A 13,659-nucleotide genomic window follows, 5' to 3' on the forward strand; every position below is an offset into this window, starting at 1 on the left:
CGCCGGGTATATAATAAAAGAACCTCATCTCCCTCCTATAAATCGGAGTGAGACAGGTACTTATCAGGTATGCAATATAATAGGAATGTGGTTCCTTAAAAGACTCGTCACGGACCACAGTAAGATATGGTTATATATACATACAAATGATTAATTGTCAAGGTGCATTCCTAAATGTAGAAAATACCTTCAGAATATTTCGTGCGATTAACTTAATCTAAGAAAACTCTAAATATTTTGTGTGTTTCCTCACACTTCATTCATTAGAGTGGATAATGCACATTAGCATATTTGCTTACATTATTGGAGAAGCTAAGAATCCTTAATTAGTCACTTTTTTAGGCATCACATCCTTGTTGGTTTTGGTTTCAGATTTGCACAGTAAAGATATCGTTGCTTATGCTTTGAAGACCGTTATCTGTCCAGAGTACAAAGGAAGAGAAAATTATTACTATTCCAAATGGAAGCTATTATATTGCCTGGCCAGCTCACTTCAGCCTAAATCCTTGCTGCTATTGGTATATATTTGGAGCACCATCAAGGCATGTCCTGCTGAGCCACTCCTGTTTTTTGCAGACAGCTTGAAACTAACTTGGCTAGGGTTGTGTTATGACTGGTAAGAGGAGGGACTTGTCTATTATAACCAGGGACTTAGTGATGAGTGGCACAACAGCCAGAATATTGCAGCTGTGTTCTAGCAATAGCATCCTTTATTGTAGTCCTAGACTGGTAGTAAATGAGAGCTTTTCTAATAGACATTTCTGCTCACTCACTTAAGTACCAAACACTTGACTAGATGTTTTGATAATATGGGAATAGGAACTATAGAAGGTCATGCAGTAATTGATACACCATAAGCAGATCAGAACAGTACTGCAATTAATAGCTTTATTGCACAAATCAAATGAAGACTATCTGTTCATTCAGGCAACCAGCTCTAGACAACCACTAAAGAGATGATGCTTGAGAATTTACACAGTGTTAAAATGAGAAGAAAGCAAGTGAAAACACTGGGGTCTTTTCAAAACATTATTAGGCAACTCACTAGTCAGATCATATTCAACCTAGATGAAAGGAATCAATGATACATTTAATTAGAAGGTTATTGCTTTTGTGAGAGAATTTGCAGGAGGAATTATAACTCTCAAAAGGTGTGTTTGAAGTGTTTTTCATAGGGCAACTATGCCACTTCTTATACCTAAGCCATGCGCGTGAAGGCATCTTTCTTTCAAACATGGATAATTGCATATCTGTGCAGCTAAGTGACCTGATTTTCAGAGGGTGCTGACTTCTTTTGAAATTCGCAGGTCTTCTCTGCCTGTGAAAAGTAGGCCACTTACATAATACCTGAATATAGGGTATTTTGGTATTTATATATTTTGGTACTTGGCTTTATGCTGCCAAGTTAGTCAATTTTTGGTTTAATAAATAAAACCTGTATTCTAAGCTGAAAGTAAGTCAGTAAACTTGGCTCCAGCTAGATAAATACTGACTGGATTGCAACAACAGACTGCACATCTTTTGGGTCCACTCCACAAATGTTAATTGTATTGAAAGAAATCCTGGAAGAAACAGGAGACTAAATTCTGAATGTAAACTCTAGATGCAAACAAACATTGTTTTTTGTATGTTTACTTTGACCATGTTGGCCATTGCATGGAATGGAGAATATTTTGACAGACAATATTTATGCATATTTATATTTAAGCATGATATTCAGCTACTAATACACAGTCAGATATGTAGTTTTATAAACAATATTTTTGCCAATTTTGCCACTCTATACTTATTATGCTAGTCAAAGTTAAAAACTCAAACAATTCAAGACTAGATCTGCAGCTGCTACAAATCTTTTCATTTCATAAACTAGAAAGAAGGGAATAACTGATATAATCCATCTAAGCATTTGGTCTTTAGACATGAGTTTACATTCAACACCAAGAGTGAGATCTACAGGTGAAATAAGTCAAAGAAGGGTCAAGTGCAAGTTAGCAGAGCAATGCTGTTTTGTGGCCACTGAGAAGACGACAATGAAGATGTTTCTCATTAACCTTCCTAATCACATTTTAATTTTTATTTTTCAAACAGGCAAACTATTAAACCTGCATAGAACACTATAAATATGCAATTCCTGTTTAAATTATGACTCTTTTAAGACAACTGTGTGGTTCTAATTCTAAAGCTGTAGATGAGAGAAATGATTCTGTTACAGAAACAGTCTTTCATACAGCAGAGAAGAATATGAGAGTATCACCACATGGCTTGATTCTGAGGGAAAAGGAACAGTGGGATTTCTTCCCATGAGATCAGAGGAAATATCCAGAAGGACATCCCTGTTGGCCTGTTTCTCCTCTGGTGTGAAGTCCTATTTCCTTAGTACTGGATCCCTGACTGATGCAGATTTAGAGTAGGTCTCTTGAAAGTGAGAGTGCTTTGTTCATTCAGGCTCACTGTAGCATTGATCTGAAGTATGCTTGTTTCAAACTTTGTGGAAAACTTATGGAAGTTATAATTTATTGCCTTAAAAGGAGTAAGCTAATTAGAGAGAGCTAACAAAAAGTACCTAAGAATTTTTAGATTAAACTTCTGTTATTTTCTGTTTTTCAGCAGTGAGTTAGAAATGGAGTAAGTATTTGACTTTTGTCTTAGACAAGGTAGTAGTCGCAGGATTTACAGCTATGTACAGAGAGATCCACTATGAGGCTTACAAACATTATAAAGAATGGGAAGCTTCATAGCTTCCTGAAGGGGAAAAAAATCATATGGGAAATGGAACTCAAATTGTACTTAACTGTTGTCTTGAATTGAACAGGAATTAACTTTGATCTATCTGAAGGTACAGTGCTTAAGGTTGGTAGGCTCTTGCATTTGTGCTGACTTGTGTGTTTATAGCCTTTACGAAGTGTGAAAGTTTACATTGTGAGGGGTTCAGGGACCCAGCATGTTGGACTGGAGGTCCTGGTCCCAACATCTAGAGGCAGGATGTTGCACCCTAAGAGACTTTTGCTAGAGAAATCTTTATTTTTCTTTATTTATTTTTAATCCGGCAAAACATCATCATTCAACAATTGTGTGTTTCTGCCCTCCCATTCCCCCCTCCCCAAAAAAGTGGAATCATTGCATATCACTCATCTGCATGTTTCTCATAGGTGCACTGCATGAGGGCATATTCAGAGACTTTCCACTCCTGTATTCTCTGCCTTAGTCATAGGAGAATGTCTGTGCCTGCACAGTGCCCACTTCAGCGTTGGAACAATCTTGAACGTTGGAGGCATTGGTGAAGTACTAAAGGTCCCTGACAAATGGGAGAAACTTCCCTTTCTGATTATGGTTACTTTCCAAATAGTTTGAGTATCAGGTTTGAGCTTGGCGTCAGAAGAGAGCCTTTTGGTGTCTAAATGAAAGCAGAGAGGAGATACTCCTATAATGTTTAATAGGTATTTATATACAGTTCCAGGTGCTGGGACTCTAGTAGCATCAGAAAGCTTTAGTACAAGCACGTGGTGATATGGATAAAAGTGTTCTCATATCTGCATCCTGTTTAAGCTGATGCTGCATATATGGACAATGTGGATAAGGGACTAAATCTAAATTTGGTATCCAAAGAAGCTCTGATCTCTCTTCAGAAACTTTTATTTCTGAAGCTACATTTAATTCACTGTGCTGTGTTCCCTTGACCAGAAAAATCTGGAATACTTTCAGTGGGATTTTGTATACCCATATTTCAGTGTGGTCCCATCCTTTTCAATGTGAGCAAAATCAAACAAATAACAAGAAATATACATTATGTTGATCTGCCCTCATTCTTATTTAAAAGAAATAATGGATGATTCCAAATGAATGTTTAGTGCAAAAATTCAGCCAGGATGATACTTAGCAGCTAGGAAGTTATATGCAGATGTGGTTCAAGTATTTTGGAAATCCAGTGCTTTGAGAGATTGCTGATCTTCAGATTAAAAAAAAAAAAAGTTTTGACAAGTACTATTTATTTATTTATGGAAAATGCAGATGTAGGTTTCAGAAGAAGTTTGAGATACTTTAAATATCCAGCTTTGGAATAGATTATGCAGAGTTTTATATTTTAATTTTGTCTTAAATGTAAGGCTTTATGTTACGTCTAAGGACAGAAAATATGTATGCATATACATGTCTAATTTAGATGATGCAACTCTAAAATCCATTTGCTTCTCTGAATATTACTTGTGTGGTGAGGGAGAATCAGTGCACCCTTCTTGTTACATCACTACTAATAGGCTGTGGAATTGGTTCTAAATTTACCATCAAAATAATGGGAATTCTGTAGGTTTTGTGCTAGAGCAGTAGCTGCATATTCTGCATTTGGATTTCTTTCTATGTGCTCATACAGTGTTCTGCTAGGTGTAACTAAATTTGTACCTTGTCTCAGGGCAGTGCAGCAGCATTCAGAGGTGGTATAACAAAATACCACTGACCTCTAAAGGCTGAGGAGCTCTGTTTGTTAATGAAAAAAAAAAAGAAAAGAAGAAAAGCAACACAGCCCAAAAAAGAGCACCAACCAATGAAGCTAAAAAACAAAAACAAACCTGTTGATTAATTGAGTTAATCTAAATAATTTCTTCCTTTTCTACCCCTGGAGTCTTTCTTTCCACTCCTAACTCATACTTCTTTGGTATGATACTAATTTCCCCATACACTGCTGATTTGCAATACAGCATCATAGTGGAGCTTACTACCAGCCTGATGCTTTGTAGACAATTGTAGTATGTCTCCCATTCATGTGCTGGCTTCACTGTGCAAGCACAGAGCATTCATGGAAGCTCACCTATCTATTCCTTACAGAGTGATGGTCAGGACAGTGAATTTCTAATAAATTCACAATTTTTATAAAGTCTTCCACATTTAAGAATAAGGATATGATTCAGTGTTGTTTCAAAGGAAAAATTGGAAGACATAACTATGACTGCAGCTCCAAAATAATGCCTCCTATGTTATTATGTTGGCCACAATGTCAGAGGCAGCTGTTGGTAGTATGGCAGTAGAGACTGAACCTTCCCTCCAATGTTTTGCTAGATTCTGTGGCCATGTCACAAATAGCAGCAAAGGGGTAGTCTGACAAAATGGCATCTGACATGCAAGTGTAGATGAAGGGACAGTGTGAACTGTCTTCCTCCACGTGGAAAAAATGGCACCCACTGACATTCATCAGTGCCTGCTGAATGTTTATGTAGGCCAAACAGTGAACCTTAGCACACTGAGGCAGTGAGTAGTGAAAGAAAAGCCACATTCTGAATGACCATGATTTTTATCAGCATGGCATGCAGGCTCTCGTTCACTGCTGGCAAAAATGCATAACTAATGGTGGCAACTATGATGAAAAATAGTATTTTATAGTTGAGAACTTGCTTTATCAAATAGTGTTATTATGCTCTTTGATTCTGTAGTAGTTTCCATGGAAATAAATAGGAAGCACTACTTTTGAAGCAAGCTATGTATCTACTTCTTTCCTGCCTCTCAGGGAGGGAGGTTTTAAATATGCACTGTTTCTGTTTTTTTCAGAACTGGTTGTTCTTACATCTGATAATTGGGAATGATGTAGCAGTATTGATACCTATCACCTCACCTAGTTTTCTCACACAGGTTTTGCCTTTTGTTCTTTTGCATTAAATCATGTTTATCTTTTCTGTGCTGTTAATTCAGTAATCTATTTCTGCTCTGATAAGTGCTGTTTGTCTGATGAAACTACTTTTGCAGTTTATAATGTACTTGAGTGTGGATAAGAAGTTCTTTGAACTCTTAAATTAACCATATGTTGCAATTCCTACCTATGATTGCTAGACGCTCTGTTCACAAAAATGCATCTTATATCTCTTTTGATCTAAACAAAGGTGATTTTCTTTCTGAACATTTGTATTGTAGATCTTGTTTGATTTCTGTAAAACTAGCAGCTGGAAATCTCTTCTTTGTGATTGTTCATCTCAAGTATCATTTTAACATAAATATTCTACTTTTGCTGAGCTTGAAATGGCCTTAAATGATCTGATACAAGCAAGGAGAAATAAGTATGTCAGGGACAAGAATAGCAAGAGCTCCTTGGCTGAGTAAAGCTGTGAGAAATCATAATGGGACCTGCCATCGGTTTACTTAATAGAACATCCCTAGAAAGTTCATTACTTGCTAACTGGAGCACTGAAGGGAAAAAAAAAAAAAAAAAGATACTGAAGTCAGGAAGCATAGATTTCTCTTCAAACAAAAACTCCACCCCCTTCCAAAAAAAAAAACAAACATCAGAGATTCAAAATAGTTCTTAGCCAATCTGGTTTCTAGCACGGGAAATATTTTTTTTACACAAGTCATTCTGAATCAGACTATTGATCATCTTACTGATTGTGACTATTGGTCATCTTGCTCATCCAAAGTAGATTTCAGACTCAATCTTTTCTTCTTTCCCTTTCCTTCCTTCCTCATGGTTTCATGAGAATTTGTGGAGTAATTTCAACATAGAACTTAAAAAATTGGAAAAATAATATTTATCTGTTTAAGATGATCTTTCAAGTTTAAGCTATTGGTGAACAGGCTTTTAAATTGCCACTCATTTGAATTAACTTTTTCCCCTCAACTCTCAAGCTTCTGAGATGTGTAGGTTGAAAAATTCTTCAGAATTCTTCTTAAACTCCTCTGAGTTCTTTTAAAAAGTATTTTGTTTTTTTTTTAGGGCATGAATCACAGCTCTGATTTTAAGGGAGGTAACTTCTGTTGAGGAGAGAGGTATCCTTGGCTAAGAAGCACAATCAATTATGAGACGCTGAGGGTCTGAATATTACTTCTGAGTCAAAGTCCTAGTTGTACTGGTGCCTTAGTGCATGACTGAACAAAATAATTTCAGCTAGGTTAAGCAAAACTGCATTACTTTACATGACCTGGAAGACAAATATACAAACAAGTAGTAAATCAGAGTTCAACTAATAAGTGATTTAAGAAGATGATTCAGAAAGCAAGCAGCATGCTTTTTGTTTTAGAGTAAAAATGCTGGTGTCTGAAAGGGAGTAGAAGAGATTTTTCCTATCACTGTATGACAGCACATCTCTGGGTGCTGGGGGAGGAGAGGAGGGAGAATTTCTAGACTATGAAATTGAACAGTGGCTCTGCTCTTTACCTTTTACATGAGAAAGGTTCCAAGTGGTGCAAAGCTGAGAAAGTTGAGCTCATTGATTGGTGACAAAAGATGTTCCCCATTCTTCCTTCTCTAAAAATGTAAATTTCATACCATTCTCTCTCTCTTTCTTTCTTTTTTTCTTTTTTTCCCCCTTCTTTTCTTAAATTCTTAGAGTATTTGGGATTTTAAATCACTTTGCTAGGCCTTGCTCATAAAAGCTTTTCCCTGGTAGTATAGCTAACACAATTATCTCCCTTAATTTTTACATTACTTATGGAAGACTAATTAGGAAAAGTCTTCCAGGGTCAGTCTTTTGTTGCATGTAAGTCAACAGTCTGGGACAGAGAGAACAGGAGGTAGGAGCTTGCACACAGACTGTGTAACTAAACCAGGTTTACATAAATGCTCTCATTATAGATGCTTTATTTGTATTACCCTTGGTGAGTAGCAGACAAATGGGCAACCTGTAACAAAAAAAATGTTTCTCGTAAGTTGCCATCTTGCTTGGTATTTTCCTGTTCTTGTATGAAGGACCAACTTGATGGAAGTCTGCTTCAACTAAAAGGCTGATTCAATCCATCATTGGTGATGGTATATTCTCCAGGAGAGGAAAGGTTGATATTCTGGGAAGGAACAGAGGAAAAGATCCTCTACCCATAGAGGAAGTCCCTTCCTTGAAAGAAGGATGAATGACTTGATCTGGTTGCAGAAATAGCAAATGAAACACTTGAAACACTTTGCCAGTGATCATGATTCTTTTGTATGTGCTTCTGGATCCAGAGCTGGCTCCAAATGAAAGGATCTCAGGTTAAATTAGACAGTAAAACAAACTCTCTGGCTGAGGTGAAGAATGAGGGGATTTTAGATTAAGGACTGAAGGCTGTCTTCAGCAAAGCAAATTTTAGAGTTATCACTTCATAACATGCTTTGTTTCATCTTTGTGTAAGTTCATGTAGATGCCACAATATTAGTTACAGTCCTGCTTAAAGATAACTCCTTCAAGAAATGGACTTAATCCTGTTTTCATGGCTTTTCCCCTGTTGTCAAATAAAAATCAAGTCAAAATGAACTTTTTTGATAATTAAACACTTGAATAATTCTGCTGTACTTGTCTGGTTCTAGGAGCAAAACCTAATGTTCATAGCCATTTGATCTTGGTAATGACATCTTATTTTATCTTTCTCTGCACTATGCTGGGACAGCTATACACAGACTCTGTTGGATAAGTGATGCCTGGATGGTTTTGTAGCCTTGCAGAAGCTGCAGGGTGCTGATGGGACATGATGGGGTGAAATCGGTTGGTGCAGCTCAGCAGTGAGGGCAGAGCTTTCTGAAAAGGCACTTTGTGGACCTAAGGCCCAGTAATCTGGAATCTTGTTCTACAAACCCTTTGTCAGGAAAGATAAGGAAGTAATTCAATGTTGTTGCTTATTCAGTTACTCCTATTAAATTAAATAAATAACAAAACAAAATACATTTGTTCATCTAGTTTATAATTGAACAAATTCATTGAGGGGTCAGTAATGTGTTATTATGCATGCTTTTCTCATTACAATTCTAATGTTAATTGCTTGGTCCAAACTATTTGAAAATTTTTACTATCTGATCTCACCATTATGTCAATCTTTCAAGTGGATTCTCACCTACTTGCATCTTCCAGAGTGCGCAGTTATTGCTTCTCTGATTGCAGTTTGTTTTGCTGAGGCTTAATTTCTTCTGAGCGTCTTAAAATAGAGCAGAAGGGAAGATGCAGGAAAGTTTATAGCATAAAAGTCTAAAATAGAAATTCAGAAAATCTAATTTCTTAGTCTAAGCTCAGTTTTGTTCTGGAAATACAGCAAGGGTTTTTTGTTTGTTTCTTTGTTTGTAAATATTTGCCATATGGGCTAGTTGCTGTTTTTTCCCCACTTCCCTATTTCCCCTCTTCCCTTTTTTTTTTTCTGCTCAAAAGCTTTGGTCAAAAAGAAAGGCAATTATTTTCGTGTTATTATTCTTATAATAATGACTCTCAAGGCTTCTATAATAGGATAAAAAATGCTTTTGCTAAAATAACTTTGAACCTAAAACCACATAAAATTTTGAGGGGGAAAAAATAAACTATTTTTTTCTTTTTGAAACTGTGCTATGAGCCACCTCTGTTTTAGCTGAGTCATGCCAGATTAAAACTCCTAAAGTATCTGGGCCAGTAGTTCCTAAAGGCATCTTTCTCCTACTGCAAAAACTGCTGTAAAATTAGGCAAAATGGTGGTGATTTTGATGCATAGTTTTTATATATTTGTTTTTCTCCATTATTTCATCTGCAAGATTTAGAGCCTCTTTTTCATCTTGTGGTGAATTCAGTAGTTTGTAGAAAATATCTCAAATTGGATACAATTATCTGCAGTAGATCTCTCTTAAAAGCTTTAATTTGTATTCATTTCCTACAATTATCATCCTGTAAACTCTCCATGCAAGACACCATTTTTGATTACATTCACCTTACTGGTTCACTGAGCAGGATGATAGGAAATTGCACATCAGACTAGTCATTCAAGGTACAACTGCCTGCATGTCTCTTAATCAAGATTCAGCCTCCTTGTAGTTTTATAATTTAAAAGAAGACACTTAAAGTATTTCATCCCTGCTTTTAGTCACAAGACTGCTGAACCAGCAATTCCAACTAGCTGAGAAAGCCTGATCATATCCCTTAAAATAATGTGACATGCTCTCTGGGTGTTGGGTGGATGTACATCATGTTGAATCAGCCACTGCGCCTTTTGGAGAGCGCAGTGACCTCCAGTGAGAGACATTTTCCTTTCAGTTGCTTTTATGAAGTGGTAAGCTCCTGCTTTAAATGGTTTATGTTGAAATAACACTGATCTCTCTCTTGTGCTTTGCATCACCCACTTGTTAGATTTGCACAGCACTAAACAAACAAATAAATAAAATAATTGCTTTTTACATTATATTTTTTTATAGCAAAGAGTAATTTTCTTGTTGGTATCCATGGTTGGAGGATCACAACATCCTTTCTTAACTGATGATGAGGCTATTTTTATGGCTTTTAAGCGCTACAGTGTCAAGCTGCCCAGCCTCAGTGGGCTGTCAATTGTCTGGAGGATTTGGTAGGGAAGTGAGCGACACTGACTAATGTGCTGGGAGTAGGAGGTGGCTTACAGCTTCCATAGGCATCCGCTTAGTAGATCTGCCTCCTTAGCTGTGGTATTAATGCAAAATGAAATGTCATTCCCCACCTCAAGATGCTTGCAGCTTCAGTAATAAATTTCAGCAGCATATGGTTTTGTAAACCACAGCCAGACAGATTTAGAGATGTAGGAAAAAGAAACCTGGGAAAGTTTTTATCTTTTCTGTGATTTCTCATGAAAGAAAAGTCAGAATCGGGAGGAAAAAATAACAGATATTTACAGGGCTGCATACATCCTATGGCAGTGAAGTCCAATAGACCATATAATGTACTAGAAAATTAGAAGTGACAAACCTAAGAAATACCTCAGCATTACTTTGTTTTCTTTACTTCAAGTTAAGGCATTAACTTGCCTTTGGATATGTGTTATTTCCTTAGGCATAATACTGGGACCATTTTGTACAGCATATAATAGATATTTGGTCTATATATTTACAAGAGAAAATCTACTTCTTAAAAAATATATTTTGTTGAAATATTTTCTTAGACAATCAGAACATAGTGAAAGGGAGATAGAGCCTGCAGGGGAGGGAACCACTTAAAGATCAGAGATAGAAACATTGACTGTACATATTTATAATTTTTACTGCTGCTTTGTTGTATATTCCATCTATTTAATTTAAAGCTATGAGTTATGCAGCTGTGAATTCCAAAGAAAACCATACAGAAAGTATTCAGAGTGACAGTACCAAATTAGAACCGAAAACCACACTGCAGTGGGTGCTGTACAAACACATAACCACTGTAGCTGGGCTACTGACCTTGAAGTAGATATGATGATGATGATCACATTTGCTGGTAATAACCAGCAGAAGAGAGGGAGGAAGGATAAGAACAAAGAAATAAAATAGGAAATTGAGTTTTGCTGTCTATTTGATGGTGAGGATCATAAACTGAAAACAAATTGTGTTTGTTTGCAAAGTGTGAGTCCCATACTTGTGAATTTTACAAAGCATTACTCTGAGAGTTGAAGAAGGGTCAGGAGATGCACATGATGTCTGTGAATATAATCTTGTCCCACATAGCTGTCTTGAATTTTCATCATAGAATCTGTAAGAGCCCTGCCTAATCTGTAATAAATAACATACACTGATGACAATATATACATATGTGTGTGTGTTTGTGTGATGACTTTAGCTTCCATCTCATGGGTCAGTGCTACTGTTACAATACTTGATCTTAAAAATGATTCTTCATGTCCTGTGTCATGCATGTTGCCTAAAATGCCTGTTGTGAGTTTTTCATTTGTTTTTAAAGGTTTTCAAAGCATGATAAGGTAGATTAAATATAGGAGTATAAGCTGCTGTTAGGCTTTATTATTATAACATCTGTTGAGTCTTCCTAATGGATGTGAAATGATGGGATTACTAATAATGCACAGTTTTAGCTATATTGCAATGAACAGTTAACCAGAAGGAAAAAATTACAAAAAACCTCAGTACTTTTAGTGCCAAAGCGGGTGGAATAACTTGTGCTTTCCAGCATCTACACACATGCAATCACTTGGGACTTGTCTAACTTCATGAATTTTCTCACATCTGTCAGATTAATCAGGAATCAAAATGCAAAGATGTGGCATTCATATATACCACGTGCATCTCTGAATGATTCATACTTCTCTTGTGAAATATTTCTCTTCTCTCATGAAATGATTATGCAATTTCTGAAACACAGAGATGAATTTCTCTTCAACAGTTGCCTCCGCAGGGAAACTAATCTAATATGGCATTATTATTACATTAATAATATAATTATAATGCTATTTCTATTTGTATTTTAAGAGCAAGGTATCCTTTGTTATGGGACATGACATCTGCTTACTGTCAAAGTATAAAACAGGCATGCAGGTGGGGTATGCACGAGAACAAGATGATGGTGGTGAACATGAAACTTCTTGGAACACTGAAAGTTTCATCTTTTCTGCTTGTTAGTAGCTGTTGTGGCAAAATAGAATTTAAGAAAGGATTTGACAGATTGTAAAGCAGTATTCTTCAGATGCTTTTTGAAAGCTTCTTGCAAATACATCTCACATCATAAGAAAAAGTATGAGTATGTTTGTTTCCTTATTTAACAGATGGGCTACAACTGTTGTAATCATACTACTCATACCAGTTGCATGCTTATAATCCCTATTAATCCTTCACATAATCTTAACTTATGAAAAACTGAGGATTTACAGTGAAAGCATATGCATTTTGAAAAAATATGTGGCAGGAGTATGACTCTAGTGCTCATCTAAATGTGTAAAATATTATTATTTCTTTTTGCACAGCCTGCCTAATCTTTGTCAGAATGTCATATAGGAAGCAGGCATTTACTTTAGTGTTCATTGGCGTTTTCTTGTCACATAAACTTCTCTAATCAATAGGATCAATATACCAATACTTCTTACTTTACGTACAGTGCACTATTGTCTCTGTATGGCAATGCTCTTAAGGGAAAAGAAAGATAAAGAAGGAGTAATGACTCTAACAATGTTTAGTTCATGGTGCTTGTGGTTAGTGACACTAGATACTAGCTTACTGCTGGCCTGTTTGCCAGTACCATTTTCAGTATTCCCTTATTGAATATTTCTGGGTCCCCAGTGCTAAGCAACAGCATTTAATATGTAGACCTTGTTTTGTCTGTCCATTGCCCCCATGATAATTCAGGCACATGGACTGCCTCTATTGTTTTTGTTTCATGAATATTCTACTGATTTCAATATTTTCAGTGCTCTCCAAGAAAAGTAAATATAATTCTGAAAGTGCATCATTAATACCTGATGGAAACTCACTCTGCTGTGCAAAATGTTGTGAGTCTTTCCATTTTTCCTTTAGATCCTTTTGGGAAGAAACTCAGGAATGATGGAATAGCACTACATTTTATTCTATGGGCTGGAGGTCTGCATGTGAGCCAGCTGGTAATAGCTTCATTGCAGAAATAATCTAAAACTCGCAGTGCTGTAAATTCTTGGGAAAAAACTGTCTAACATGGACTTCACAGAATCTTTTAAAAAAAGTAATAAAAAAAAAGTCTCAAGGGATCAGTTAAATGTTTAAAAACTTACTGATATATAGAGATGGAGGAAACAGAATAAGTAAAAATCCTTTTAAGATAACCTTCTTAAAGAAAGTGTGTGAACTTTTCATCAACTTTATAAAGGTGGGCAAGAAAGTAATTTTTATTTTATTTTATTTTATTTTTTTGCAGAGGCTTGCAGTTCTACTCTGTAAAATCAGAATAACAGCACTGTCTACCTCAGCAGGGTATTGGGAAAACACTGTCTGGCAAAAGCTAGGGTGCGAAGTATGTGATGTAGAAGTCCTGATGAGCCAAACAGTGGCATATCTTCTGGATTTAA

The sequence above is a fragment of the Meleagris gallopavo genome, chromosome 6, assembly GCF_000146605.3.
Source record: "Meleagris gallopavo isolate NT-WF06-2002-E0010 breed Aviagen turkey brand Nicholas breeding stock chromosome 6, Turkey_5.1, whole genome shotgun sequence".
NCBI lineage: Eukaryota > Metazoa > Chordata > Aves > Galliformes > Phasianidae > Meleagris > Meleagris gallopavo.